The sequence below is a fragment of the Oncorhynchus nerka genome, linkage group LG2 (assembly GCF_034236695.1).
Source record: "Oncorhynchus nerka isolate Pitt River linkage group LG2, Oner_Uvic_2.0, whole genome shotgun sequence".
Taxonomy (NCBI): domain Eukaryota; kingdom Metazoa; phylum Chordata; class Actinopteri; order Salmoniformes; family Salmonidae; genus Oncorhynchus; species Oncorhynchus nerka.
The window spans coordinates 9,473,127-9,488,180 of record NC_088397.1 but is presented as its reverse complement, the minus strand read 5'-3'; the positions used below and the strand labels follow the sequence as shown (position 1 = coordinate 9,488,180).

At 45.0% G+C, this 15,054-nt stretch overlaps 1 protein-coding gene across 11 annotated transcripts in view; it reads right to left on the bottom strand.

Annotated features, from left to right (window-relative positions):
- LOC115126748 (R3H domain-containing protein 1-like) overlaps positions 1 to 15,054 on the bottom strand; it is a 60,922-nt gene that overhangs the window by 45,586 nt on the left and 282 nt on the right. For 4 of the 11 annotated variants that reach the window (XM_065022766.1, XM_065022791.1, XM_065022788.1 and 1 more), the window contains exon 1: positions 14,522 to 14,705. The exons of 1 other annotated variant lie outside the window; for it this stretch is intronic. The gene's annotated coding sequence lies outside the window, so the exon portion shown is untranslated. Of the gene's footprint in view, positions 1 to 10,891; positions 11,111 to 14,521; positions 14,706 to 15,054 lie in introns of those variants that run through there. 6 more of the 11 variants (XM_065022792.1, XM_065022790.1, XM_065022793.1 and 3 more) reach the window with 4 other exon arrangements.

The window sequence follows — 15,054 nt, the reverse complement described above, 5'->3', positions numbered from 1 at the left end:
AGAAGGGCTGTAACAGATTCTCCATCTTCAGTCAGAAGGGCTGTAACAGATTCTCCATCTTCAGTCAGAAGGGCTGTAACAGATTCTCCATCTTCAGTCAGAAGGGCTGTAACAGATTCTCCATCTTCAGTCAGAAGGGCTGTAACAGATTCTCCATCTTCAGTCAGAAGGGCTGTAACAGATTCTCTATCTTCAGTCAGAAGGGCTGTACATCTTCCCCCATGACCTTCTCTGGACCCAGAGCCCATCATCTACCGGGCAGAGGCAACCAGTAAGCAGTCCTGTCTCCTCCTGGTCCCAGAGCCCAGTGCCATCTACCGGGCAGAGCGCCCACCACAGTAAGCTCTCTCTCTGGCAACCAGTAAGCAGTCCTGTCTCCTCCTGGTCCCAGAGCCCAGTGCCATCTACCGGGCAGAGCGCCCACCACAGTAAGCTCTCTCTCTGGCAACCAGTAGGCAGTCCTGTCTCCACACAGTCCCGTCTCCTCCTGGTCCCAGAGCCCAGTGCCATCTACCGGGCAGAGCGCCCGCCACAGTAAGCTCTCTCTGGCAACCAGTAGGCAGTCCTGTCTCCTCCTAGTCCCAGAGCCCAGTGCCATCTACCGGGCAGAGCGCCCGCCACAGTAAGCTCTCTCTGGCAACCAGCAGGCAGTCCTGTCTCCTCCTAGTCCCAGAGCCCAGTGCCATCTACCGGGCAGAGCGCCCGCCACAGTAAGCTCTCTCTGGCAACCAGTAGGCAGTCCTGTCTCCTCCTAGTCCCAGAGCCCAGTGCCATCTACCGGGCCTCCTGATCAACCAGTAGGCAGTCCTGTCTCTCCAGTCCCAGTCCCGCCTCGGGCATCCCACACAGCAGTCCCGCCTCCTGATCCCCACAGTCCCGCCTCCTGATCCCACACAGTCCCGCCTCCTGATCCCACACAGTCCCGCCTCCTGATCCCACACAGTCCCGCCTCCTGATCCCACACAGTCCCGCCTCCTGATCCCACACAGTCCCGCCTCCTGATCCCACACAGTCCCGTCGGGCTAGTGGGAAGCAGACCCATGCATGCTGCCAGATAAAAGGTCAAGTGGTGGATTCCTGCTCACTTTATAATCCTTTTTCACCTCACCACACCACAGCCTACCCTCACCACACCACAGCCTACCCTCACCACAGCCTCACCACACCACAGCCTACCCTCACCACAGCCTACCCTCACCACAGCCTACCCTCACCATACCATACCCTCACCATACCATACCCTACCCTCACCATACCTTGCTGTGTATGCAGATCCTGGTTTGACAGTAAACTGCAGGCACTACTAGACCAAAGGTAACATCCAGTCTGGCAGTCAGCAGCAACACAAAGAGAGGTGTGGAACTTCACATGACTACAGACTACAGTCAGCCCTACTAGCTGGTGACACCAGTAGAACTCAACCAACCAGACAGACAGCAAGAGAGATTCTGGCCCCAGACACAAGCTGCATTAGGAGTCAGAGCTGTGCTGCACGGACAGGGAGGAACAGCAGGGCTGAGCTAGCAGCTGAGTTCAGGAGATCACAACGTCAGTGTCAGTTCTGTGTCAGGGACAGGCTGTGTGACACACAGGGGAGGGGGTGTCAGGGACAGGGGGCTTAATGCATGCAGATGGAAAGCAGTGTGACACACACATGAATAAACACTGGCAGGCACAAACAGACCAGAAGTCTACACGTACCCAAGGAAACACACACAGCCCAGTAGAATCCTCTGGGTCTCCTGTTGCTGAGCAGCTCCTCTGTATTTGACAACAGAATCTGAAGCTCTGAGTTGATCTGAGTGGTTGAACCGTAAAGAGCCTCTTCACAGTCCCTTTAACTCCCTTCCCCACGGTACAAACACACCCCTACTGCCTGCCTGTAGAAGTGGTGAATAAGTGCCTAAGCCTTTTTCCATGCTACACTTTTCTGCCCATGAAAATGTATTCTCAAAAACCTACAATGAGGTCAAAAGGGCACAGCCACTCTGCCAGACAGGGGAATGGGAGCTAACTAATCATATGCCGGCTGTAAATGGACCACTCAATGACAATTATGTTAGCACAGCAAATAGGAAATTGCTCCTGTGGAATGCACAAGAGGCCATTCTGATTGCACGCACAGACAGGGCGGTACACACTAGGCTTGGGCGGTACCCCCCCCTGCCCAAGTGCTGGGGGGAGTAAAAGCAGGGGGGAGCAAGCGAGAGGAGAGACTCTCTCCCTCCCAGACTGTGTGTAGGAGGATGGAACAATACAAGAGCAGAGAAAAGCAGCCAAAGCCATCCATCCATCCATCCATGAGACGGTCTTCTCCAGCTCGACAGTCACACAGAAAACAGTGGAAAAGCATAGAGAGATCTAATGCATTGGGTAACCAACCATCAATAGGAATAGTAATACCGTTGACTTTAAGCCTAATAAATGACATTGATAATGAGTGTGTTGAACAGGGTAAATAAGCCTGTACCCCGGGTCAGAGCCACGTCAGATAATAAGGAGAGTTATTGATTAGAGAGAGCTGATGATAATTGAGACTTAAGCCCTCTGGGGTATAAAGTGCAGACTAAAAGGTATTAATGTCATCGCTCAGCCTCAAATTACAGGTAAATGTGCTTAACAAGTCACATAAGTTGCCTGGACTCACTGTGCGTGAAATAAGTGTTTAAGGTGATTTGTTGAATGACCGTCTCATCTCTGTACCCCACACATACCAATAACTGGAAGGTCCCTCAGTCGAACAGTGAATTTCAAACACAGATTCAACCACAAAAACCAAGGAGATTTTCCAATGCCTCTCAAACCAGGGCAAATAAAAGCAGACATTGCATATCCCTTTGAGCACGTTGAAGTTATTAATTACACTTTGGATGATGTATCAACACACCCCGTCACTACAAAGACACAGGCGTCCTTCCCTAAGCCAATCAACACACCCCGTCACCTCAAAGACACAGGCGTCCTTCCCTAAGCCAATTGCCGGAGAGGAAGGACACCGCTCTGGGATTTCACCATGAGGACAATGGCTACTTTAAAACAGCTACATACAGAGTTTAATGTCTGTGATAGGAGAAAACGGAGGATGGATCAACAACATTATAGTTACTCTACAATACTAACCTAAATGACAGAGTGAAAAAAAATCATGCAAAATCTTATTAAAAAAAACAAATACTAAACATGCATCCTATTTGCAACAACGCACTAAAATAGTACTGCAAAAAAAATAGACAAAGCAATTAACTGTTTGTCCTGATTACAAAGTGTTATGTTTAGGGCAAATAGTGGTGGCTGCATACAGTCATGGGTATGCTTGTAATCGTTAAGGACTGGGGAGTTATTTAGGATTTTTTTTAAAGAGCTAAGCACAGGAAAAATCCTAGAGGAAAACCTGGTTTAGTCTGGTTTCTCTCAGTGGAGATGAATTCACCTTTCAGCAGGACAATAACCTAAAACAAGTTGACTCAAATCTATGGCAAGACCTGAAAATGGTTGTCTAGCAATGAACAACTCATTTGACAGAGCTTGAAGAATTATGAAAATATATCTATTTATTTAAAATGGGCAAATGTTGCACAATCCAGGTGTGGAAAGCTCTTGGAGACTTACCCAGAAAGACACACAGCCGTAATCGCTACCAAAGGTACTTCTACAAAGTAATGACTCAGGGTGTGTGAATACTTACGTAAATGAAATATTTCAGTATTTTATTTAAAATAAATTAGCTAACATTCCTAAAAACATATTTTCACTGTCATTATAGTGTAGATGGGTGAGAAAAAAAAATATATATATTATATCCATTTTGAATTCCGTCTGGAACTAAATGTGGAATAAGTCAAGGGGTATGAATACTTTCTGAAGGCTCTGTACATCACACTAGTGGAGTCAGTCATTAAAAACCCATTTGTAATAACAGAAACACCTGCAGAAACAATATACCGAGGAGCAGAAATGCAAGCTGTGCAGAGACAACGCAACACAAGCCTCTTAATGGCTTATCTATGGTCATTAGTGTGCTGATGAAAGAAAGCCAAGACACAACGGCAATCAGAACACAGCCCCTGTTCACCAACACATTGCAGTGTTTCCCCTAGGACTTTTTTCAGCAGCGGTGGCAAAGTGTGAAGACATTTTGGGAATTTTAGATTCTCCCTGATTGTTAGTTCTCAAAGAGGATCTTATTGATACATTTGTTGCTCCATTATATTTTCTACATACTTTATATCTGGTTTTAGTTGTTTAGGTTTAAACGGAAAACGTTTTCCTATCCCGAAAAGTGTATATATATTTTTTAAAATTTGTAGTGAAGGCCACGATTTAGCAGTGTAGGTGCGTTGCTGCTAAATTCATATTGGGGATTCACTGAACACAGTCTACAGATCCCCAACACACTGAACACAGTCTACAGATCCCCAACACACTGAACACAGTCTACAGATCCCCAACACACTGAACACAGTCTACAGATCCCCTGTTCCCCAACACAGTCTACAGATCCCCTGTTCCCCAACACAGTCTACCCCAACACATCCCCAGATCCCCAACACAGTCTACAGATCCCCAACACAGTCTACAGATCCCCAACACAGTCTACAGATCCCCTGTTCCCCAACACAGTCTACAGATCCCCTGTTCCCCAACACAGTCTACAAATCCCCTGTTCCCCAACACAGTCTACAAATCCCCAACACAGTCTACAGATCCCCAACACAGTCTACAGATCCCCTGTTCCCCAACACAGTCTACAAATCCCCTGTTCCCCAACACAGTCTACAAATCCCCTGTTCCCCAACACAGTCTACAAATCCCCTGTTCCCCAACACAGTCTACAAATCCCCTGTTCCCCAACACAGTCTACAGATCCCCTGTTCCCCAACACAGTCTACAAATCCCCTGTTCCCCAACACAGTCTACAGATCCCCTGTTCCCCAACACAGTCTACAGATCCCCTGTTCCCCAACACAGTCTACAGATCCCCTGTTCCCCAACACACTGAACACAGTCTACAGATCCCCTGTTCCCCAACACACTGAACACAGTCTACAGATCCCCTGTTCCCCAACACACTGAACACAGTCTACAGATCCCCTGTTCCCCAACACAGTCTACAGATCCCCTGTTCCCCAACACACTGAACACAGTCTACAGATCCCCTGTTCCCCAACACAGTCTACAGATCCCCTGTTCCCCAACACAGTCTACAGATCCCCTGTTCCCCAACAGTCCACAGATCCCCTGTTCCCCAACACAGATCCCCTGTTCCCCAACAGTCTACAGATCCCCTGTTCCCCAACACACTGAACACAGTCTACAGATCCCCTGTTCCCCAACACAGTCTACAGATCCCCTGTTCACTGAATGCAGCCTTGCTGTGCATCCTTTGGAAACCGAGCCCTCATCGGCCACCAGATAAACCCTGCAGCTTAAATGGTCAAAGAAATTCACAACTGATGTTTAACTGCGTCTCAATAGGATCATATTGAAAACATAGCCACCAAAACTGAACCTCAACAATAAATCACGGCTTTCAAAAATGAAGCTCAAGGTCTAAGATAGTAACAGACAGATGATTGAGAACCCAGCACAATGTCTGAATGATTCAAGTCTGAAAAGGCTACCAAAAGCCTTAGTAGCTATTATCTGGCACTTAAATCATTACTCCTGATTTTCCAATGTGCTCCTTCCTTCACCAAATACAAACTCTTTGGTAAGGACAGAAACCAAGACCTACCTGCCACATAGTAGCCCTCCTTATGTTCATTGCAAGCGGTTGGAGGAGTCCGTAGTACCCAAGGCAGCATTGGTTGAGGAGGACGTGGCTGCTCGGAGCGACTCGCTCCCTGCAGCAGTCTCACACAGCCTCCTATCGTCGTGGGTTCGTGTGTGTGTGTGTCTACCTGCCAGAGCCCCTCAGTAGGCGCCTGACAGAGTCAGTGACTCGCCCCAGCCTCAGAGACAGCACCAAATCAACAGCTGGCCCCTGTGATGTCAGCTCTAGCTCAGCCACTCACAGCATCCCGCCTCGTTGCACCCAGGCAGAGAGGCAGGCAGGAAGCACATCTCAGAGGAGCGTGCGGCTGGAGGCGGCTAAATTGGGCACTTTCTTCATTACCGATTCTGCTGCCCTGCCATGCGCTTACACCAGAGGAGGGAGGCGAGGGACAAAGGAAAGCAGGAGGGAGACAGAGAGGAGAGAGAGAGTAGGGGGACAGACAGGAGGGGCGTCTGTCTCCACATATACAGCAATGAGAGAAAAGGACAAACCACGCTCCATGGGATGGATGTCCAATGAGAGAACAGGACACACCATGGGAGGGGATGGATGTCCAATGAGAGAACAGGACACACCATGGGAGGGGATGGATGTCCAATGAGAGAACAGGACACACCATGGGAGGGGATGGATGTCCAATGAGAGAACAGGACACACCATGGGAGGGGATGGATGTCCAATGAGAGAACAGGACACACCATGGGAGGGGATGGATGTCCAATGAGAGAACAGGACACACCATGGGAGGGGATGGATGTCCAATGAGAGAACAGGACACACTATGGGAGGGGATGGTGGCCAATGAGAGAACAGGACACACCATGGGAGGGGATGGATGTCCAATGAGAGGACAAGCTGTTCAAAGTGTACCTTGCTCATTACAGTTGGGTATATTTCAACCAGACGGAGACAAAGCACAAGACTGCTCCAACCAACTAGCGCCGGGCAATATGGCCCAAATATCATATTACTGCATAAAACAAAAAATTGATGGTTTTGCCACTATTTGAGGTTTTTGAATAATAAAAGTTGTACATGTTCTTTATGAGTAGTGAGTGATCCTAGGGTGGCAACACATTGTTACGACGTGATTTCAAAATGGGTCTTTCTCCATTCTGATAGTTTTATACTGTTCAAATTCAAACAAAAATCATTTTCATAAGTTCCTGCACTCATTTGAGATCATTTCCACACTGCCACATATGGCTGCATGATGTGGACAAACAATACAGGCCTTATTTTGAACCAAACGTTGCAATTGGAATTTGACTTGACTTTGAATTTAGAGTAAAACACTTGTGACCTGTTGGAATCATGAAAATAGAATGATTATTCTAATTCTATAGTTAGAATATAATAGTGGGCACTTTGAATACAGTGTTGTTTGACATGACAACGAGTGAAAATGCCAGGGATGAGTTATTGTGACAAGGTAGGAACCAAAAGTGTTAAGTGTTTCCAAGGGGACTCTATAACCTTTGGCTACATTGAATGTTCTCTTAGCTACTTCCTGTAGCGAACATATTCATGCTTTGCGTATTCCCCTTTGATTTAGAAGACACTGTTGCACAAACATGCTGATTTAGGTCTAAACTAGAGGTCGACCGATTAAATCGGAATGGCCGATTAATTAGGGCCGATTTCAAGTTTTCATAGCAATCGGAAATCAGTATTTTTGGGCGCCGATTTTTTAATATATTTTTTTACACCATTATTTAATCTTTATTTAATTAGGCAAGTCAGTTAAGAACATTCTTATTTTCAATGACGGCCTAGGAACGAGGCAGAATGACAGATTTTTACCTTGTCAGCTCGGGGGATCCCATTACAGTTAACTGGTCCAACGCTCTAACCACCTGCCTCACGAGGAGTCTGCCTGTTACGCGAATGCAGTAAGCCAAGGTAAGTTGCTAGCTAGCATTAAATCTTATAAAAAACAATCAATCAACGACTCGTTGCTCCAATGTCTACTTAACCATAAACATCAACGCCTTTCTTAAAATCAATACACAAGTATATATTTTTAAACCTGTATATTTAGCTAAAAGAAATCCAGGTTAGCAGGCAATATTAACCAGGTGAAATTGTGTCAATTATCTTGCGTTCATTGCACGCAGAGTCAGGGTATATGCAACAGTTTGGGCTGCCTGGCTCGTTGCGAACTAATTTGCCAGAATTGTATGTAATTATGACATAACATTGAAGGTTGTGCAACATAACAGGAATATTTAGACTCATGGATGCCACCCGTTAGATAAAACAGAACGGTTCTGTATTTCACTGAAAGAATAAACGTTTTGTTTTAGAAATTATAGTTTCCGGATTTGACCATATTAATGACCTAAGGCTCGTATTTCTGTGTGTTGTTATATTATAATTAAGTCTATGATTTGATAGAGCAGTCTGAGCGGTGGTAGGCAGCAGCAGGCTCGTAAGCATTCATTCAAACAGCACTTTCGTGCGTTTGACAGCAGCTCTTCGCAATGCTTCAAGCATTGAGCTGTTTATGACTTCAAACCAATCAACTCCCGAGATTAGGCTGGCAATACTAAAGTACCCATTACAACATCCAATAGTCAAAGGTATATGAAATACAAATGGTATAGAGAGAAATAGTCCTATAATAACCACAACCTAAAACTTCTTACCTGGGAATATTGAAGTCTCATGTTAAAAGGAACCACCAGCTTTCATGTTCTCATGTTCAAGGAACTTAAACGTTAGCTTTTTCACATGGCACATATTGCACTTTTACTTTCTTCAACACTTTGTTTTTGCATTATTTAAACCAAATTGAACATGTTTCATTATTTATTTGAGAATAAATTGATTTTATTGACGTATTAATTAAGTTAAAATAAGTGTTCATTCAGTATTGTTGTAATTGTCATTATTACATATATATAAAACATTTTTTTTAAAGAAAATCGGTCGATTAATCAGTATCGTTTTTTTTGTTTTGGTCCTCCAATAATCGGCATTGAAAAATCATAATCGGTCGACCTCTACTATATACGGACTCAAAACATTGTCCACTTTAATAAATGGATCACAAGTCACTTTAAATAATGTTTACATATCTTACATTATTCATCTCATATGTATATACTGTATTTTATACCACCTATTGCATCTCGCCTATACCGCTCGGCCATCAATCATCCATATATTTATATGGACATATTGTTACTCCATCCCTTCACATTTGTATGTATAAGGTAGTTGTGGACTTGTTAGATATTACTGCACTGTCAGAACTAGAAGCACAAGCATTTCGCTTCACTCACATTAACATCCGCTAACCATGTGTATGTGACCAAATACACTGATTTGGATTTGAACTAGTTAGCTAGCTAGCCAGCTAACTAGCGATGAGCGGTAAACAAGATTTAGGCCAAACTTGCCAAGACAAACTAGCGGTTGGCAGATGTAAGACACACAAGCTAATAGTGTAATTATAATTACGCTAAGGGGATTTACATTAAGAAGCTAAATGAAAAGAGCATCGTTGTCATTAACATTTTTGCATGTGCTACATTGACCATGCAAACTGAACGCAAGTGTCTCGTGGTCAAGCAACAACAAATGGGGCTAGGTCTGTGTGGAAAGCAGCATGGATAGATGGAGAGCAGAGAGGGGACGACTTTACACACGGTGTATCACATTTAACAAACCAAACATTAAAATACCGTTATAGAAGGTAAAGTAAAAACCCAAACTGGTCCATGCATCAATACCAGTATATCGTAAAATACGGTGTACCACCCATCTCTACAACTAACCACAGAAAATATGCTCAAGTCAATTGTAGTATGTGCTACTAATTAATGGAGACATTCAGAGTGATCATAAAATGTAGTTATAGGGGAAATCAGGTGTTATTTGTTCCAATCCCTTAAAAACTGAAGTAAATAATAGATGCTGTCAGGGTAGGAGGAAAGCTCTCCCTGTCCCTTAGCAACAGACGCTGGTGACAACTGATCTGATCACATTTTTCACTACAGTTACAAGTCCACCAACTGAAGAAGCTACGCCACCAACACGGTCACTGAATCTCATAAACCCCAACAGCCTTGCAAACTGCCAGTAGTCTCCTTTGATGCAGCCAATCGATAAACAAAGAGGAATCAATCACGTTGCAATGTTCACTGTGTCAAGCTGTGAAACCGGATGGGCCTACCTACGTTACTGACGTCTGTCTGACAATATCACGAGGAGGAAGTTGGATCAGAACATAAAGCATTTAGTGTACAATTTCATCATGATCCCCCCCCCCCCACCACACACAAATGCACAGACGCACGCGTGCACGTGAGCACACACACCTGAGTAATTAAAGAAGAAATGACACAGCATCAGACTATTCAATATTCTGAATTTACACCCCTAATTTGGACATAAATCAAGAGTTGTGTCACTGCACTCCTAACGGCAGAGCCTCCAGCAATGAAAGCCAAATCGGTGAGCCTCGTCTCAGAATTATTAATGGCAGCACTAGACAACCAGGATAGATAGTTCATAACTCAGGCAGCAGGAAGTGTGCCTCCTTGACTTTATAACTAGACATTAAATACAATACGGCAGTGAAATGTATAAAACTGTAGCCTAGCATAAGTCACTGTCAAACCCAGCTATAGTCCTGTTTACAAAACAATAGAACTACTCATCAAACAAGCCCACAGTGGGGTTCTGCATCTAGCTATCAGCTAACTGGAGCCTTTCCTCTTTGATTAACCAACTCCAAAGCCAGACAAAAAAGGGACCACTATTTCAACAAAACTGCGGTGTCTCTGCAACGCTTCATACATTAGCCTATTAGGCGTTGCGTTTTAATTTGCTGTGAGAAGTGACGGATGTGCTTAGTTAGGCTATATTTCCCCACCGAGTTCTCCATTTATGGCAATAGCATAATACTATCCTAATGAGCCTCCCTTGGGTTGAACAGACAGCAGGGAAACACTCCTGTAGTAGACTCTGCATCCTCATTATAGAAACGGTAGGAAGGACACTGAGCTGACATGTCACCCATTTACTTTAGTAGAATAAAACACTTCATCACACCAGCCAAGCCAATGGTAGGCACCATAATTAATGTAGGTACTTTCATGTTTTTACCTTTATTTAACTAGGAAAGTCAGTTGAGAGCAAATTATTTTTTACAATGATGGCCTCCACCGGCAAAACCCGTATGAAGTTGGCCCAATTGTGCGCCGCCCTATGGGACTCCAGCCGGTTGTGATACAGCCTGGATTCGACCCAGGGGTCTGTAGTGACGCCTCAAGCACTGAGATGCAGTGCCTTAGACTGCTGCACCACTCGGGAGCCCAGGTATACCTGCATAGAGAGATCCCAGCAAATTGGCAATCAAATTACACGTTATTGGTGGCATGATAGTGATTGAACATTAATACATTCCCTACTTTATAGAATGAAAGTCTGAAGACAAGCCCTGTCAGTGACCGTTCTTTCAGCACTCCATCCCTCTGACAAGAGGAATAGCAATTCGGTGTGCGAGTTCATTAGAACGTGCGTTGAAGATGTCGTTCCCATAGCAACGATAAAAACATTCCCTAACCAGAAACCGTGGATTGATGGCAGCATTCGCGTGAAACTGAAAGCGCGAACCACTGCTTTTAATCAGGGCAAGGTGTCTGGCAACATGACCGAATACAAACAGTGCAGCTATTCCCTCCGCAAGGCTATTAAACAAGCTAAGCGTCAGTACAGAGACAAAGTAGAATCTCAATTCAACGGCTCAGACACAAGAGGCATGTGGCAGGGTCTACAGTCAATCACGGACTACAAGAAGAAACCCAGCCCAGTCACGGACCAGGATGTCTTGCTCCCAGGCAGACTAAATAACTTTTTTGCCCGCTTTGAGGACAATACAGTGCCACTGACACGGCCTGCAACGAAAACATGCGGTCTCTCCTTCACTGCAGCCGAGGTGAGTAAGACATTTAAACATGTTAACCCTCGCAAGGCTGCAGGCCCAGACGGCATCCCCAGCCGCGCCCTCAGAGCATGCGCAGACCAGCTGGCCGGTGTGTTTACGGACATATTCAATCAATCCCTATACCAGTCTGCTGTTCCCACATGCTTCAAGAGGGCCACCATTGTTCCTGTTCCCAAGAAGCTAAGGTAACTGAGCTAAACGACTACCGCCCCGTAGCACTCACTTCCGTCATCATGAAGTGCTTTGAGAGACTAGTCAAGGACCATATCACCTCCACCCTACCTGACACCCTAGACCCACTCCAATTTGCTTACCGCCCAAATAGGTCCACAGACGATGCAATCTCAACCACACTGCACACTGCCCTAACCCACCTGGACAAGAGGAATACCTATGTGAGAATGCTGTTCATCGACTACAGCTCGGCATTCAACACCATAGTACCCTCCAAGCTCGTCATCAAGCTCGAGACCCTGGGTCTCGACCCGCCCTGTGCAACTGGGTACTGGACTTCCTGACAGGCCGCCCCCAGGTGGTGAGGGTAGGCAACAACATCTCCTCCCCGCTGATCCTCAACGGGGCCCCACAAGGGTGCGTTCTGAGCCCTCTCCTGTACTCCCTGTTCACCCACGACTGCGTGGCCACGCACGCCTCCAACTCAATCATCAAGTTTGCGGACGACACAACAGTGGTAGGCTTGATTACCAACAACGACGAGACGGCCTACAGGGAGGAGGTGAGGGCCCTCGGAGTGTGGTGTCAGGAAAATAACCTCACACTCAACGTCAACAAAACTAAGGAGATGATTGTGGACTTCAGGAAACAGCAGAGGGAACACCCCCTATCCACATCGATGGAACAGTAGTGGAGAGGGTAGCAAGTTTTAAGTTCCTCGGCATACACATCACAGACAAACTGAATTGGTCCACTCACACTGACAGCGTCGTGAAGAAGGCGCAGCAGCGCCTCTTCAACCTCAGGAGGCTGAAGAAATTCGGCTTGTCACCAAAAGCACTCACAAACTTCTACAGATGCACAATCGAGAGCATCCTGGCGGGCTGTATCACCGCCTGGTACGGCAACTGCTCCGCCCTCAACCGAAGGCTCTCCAGAGGGTAGTGAGGTCTGCACAACGCATCACCGGGGGCAAACTACCTGCCCTCCAGGACACCTACACCACCCGATGTTACAGGAAGGCCATAAAGATCATCAAGGACATCAACCACCGAACCACTGCCTGTTCACCCCGCTATCATCCAGAAGGCGAGGTCAGTACAGGTGCATCAAAGCTGGGACTGAGAGACTGAAAAACAGCTTCTATCTCAAGGCTATCAGACTGTTAAACAGCCACCATTGAGTGGCTGCTGCCAACACACTGTCATTGACACTGACCCAACTCCAGCCACTTTAATAATGGGAATTGATGGGAAATGATGTAAATATATCACTAGCCACTTTAAACAATGCTACCTTATATAATGTTACTTACCCTACATTATTCATCTCATATGCATACGTATATACTGTACTCTACATCATCGACTGCATCCTTATGTAATACATGTATCACTAGCCACTTTAACTATGCCACTTTGTTTACTTTGTCTACATACTCATCTCATATGTATATACTGTACTCGATACCATCTACTGTATGCTGCTCTGTACCATCACTCACTCATATATCCTTATGTACATATTCTTTATCCCCTTACACTGTGTATAAGACAGTAGTTTTAGAATTGTTAGTTAGATTACTTGTTGGTTATCACTGCATTGTCGGAACTAGAAGCACAAGCATTTCGCTACACTCGCATTAACATCTGCTAACCATGTGTATGTGACAAATAAAATTGGATTTGATTTGATTTAGCAAGCGATATGAGGACAGCTGAACATGATACATGAAGAGAAGTGTCATGCAGAATATGTCAAACACAATTAGCCCAACTAGTTAGTGGGGCTTTAGCGTCATGACATGCCTTGAAATAAGATGTCCACGCTCCAATTATGAACTGCACCAGAGCTCGAGGACTATGTGAAGGAGTGTTTTGTTTGTGTATCGTGAACGGACACCTCTTGTGGATTTTCTCAACAGGTACCTCGGACTGGGGAGCAACGTTGTTCTCTCCACCATTTTAGCATGTTATTTATTCTCACACTGACATATACAGGCTGGTGAACGTGAACCATTGCCAGTTAACGCGAAAACAAAGTTACTTCAAAAGGCACGAACTGCAGGGTATAACGTTAGTGTTCCTTAGTTCTACCAACTAGAGTTAACTAGAACAGTGTTATTTCAAACATGCATATTTAGTTTGTACAGAGGTATCATTCCTGCATGTCTAAAAATGCATAGCTAACTAGCTAGTTACTATTGTTAACTAGCCAACAGCGAGTTTGCAAAGCTAGCTAGTTGTTGATGAGGCAAACGAGCAGGCCTTGCTTCGGGGGAAGCTAGGTACGTTAGCCAACCACGATAAATGTTAACTATTTTAACTAACTAGCTCGTTACCAATGACTTGTTTGTATTAAAATCAAGCCATCTAAACGCAACTCTTACCTGTGCCAAGTTGATATTTGAATTCGTTTGAGTTTAGCTAGCTAGCCAACAAGCTAGTTAGCTAACGTAGCCCTTCAGCTCGACAAATTATTCCGACCTTAGCTAGTTAGCTAACTAAGCTAGCTAAATTTGCCACTAAAATGGTCATTTGATAACCTAACTACACAAATTCACCGTTAATCCCCACAAAGAACGTGTGCGAAGAAACAAACACATGTTGTCTTACCAGAAACGTTGACAAAAACAGAATGATTTATAAAAACAGCTGCGTGTGGCCACGGAAAAGATCAGTGTGTAGCGGCAACAGACCGAGGCTAACATTCGGCACAAGACGAAACTGCAAATCCGGGAAATTGGAGAGTACAGCAGGAAGCACCGGGACTGACAGTCTGCCCAGCAAATCCGGATGAGCGTCCAGTGATCGTTCTACTGTAGGGGTCATGTACTACTAAAATTAGATGTATTGAGCATGCTTTTGAGTCTGATAGAAAAGTTGATATGAATTTGAAATCACTTAGAGAAGTATCGTTGGAATTAAAAAAAAAAAAATTAACAGCTTTTTAGTCAAGATTCTAGAAAGTTGCAGGCTTCTTATCTTGAACGCAACTCCTATGGAATCCGCTACGCAAACTACGTAGTTGCTGTCAAAGTTTCCCGCGAAACTACTGCACATGCAAATCTATATCAAAACATTTCTGCACTGGTGGTCTGTATCCTCTTACTAATGTATTTTTTTCAAACTAACAAGTGCAACGCCTT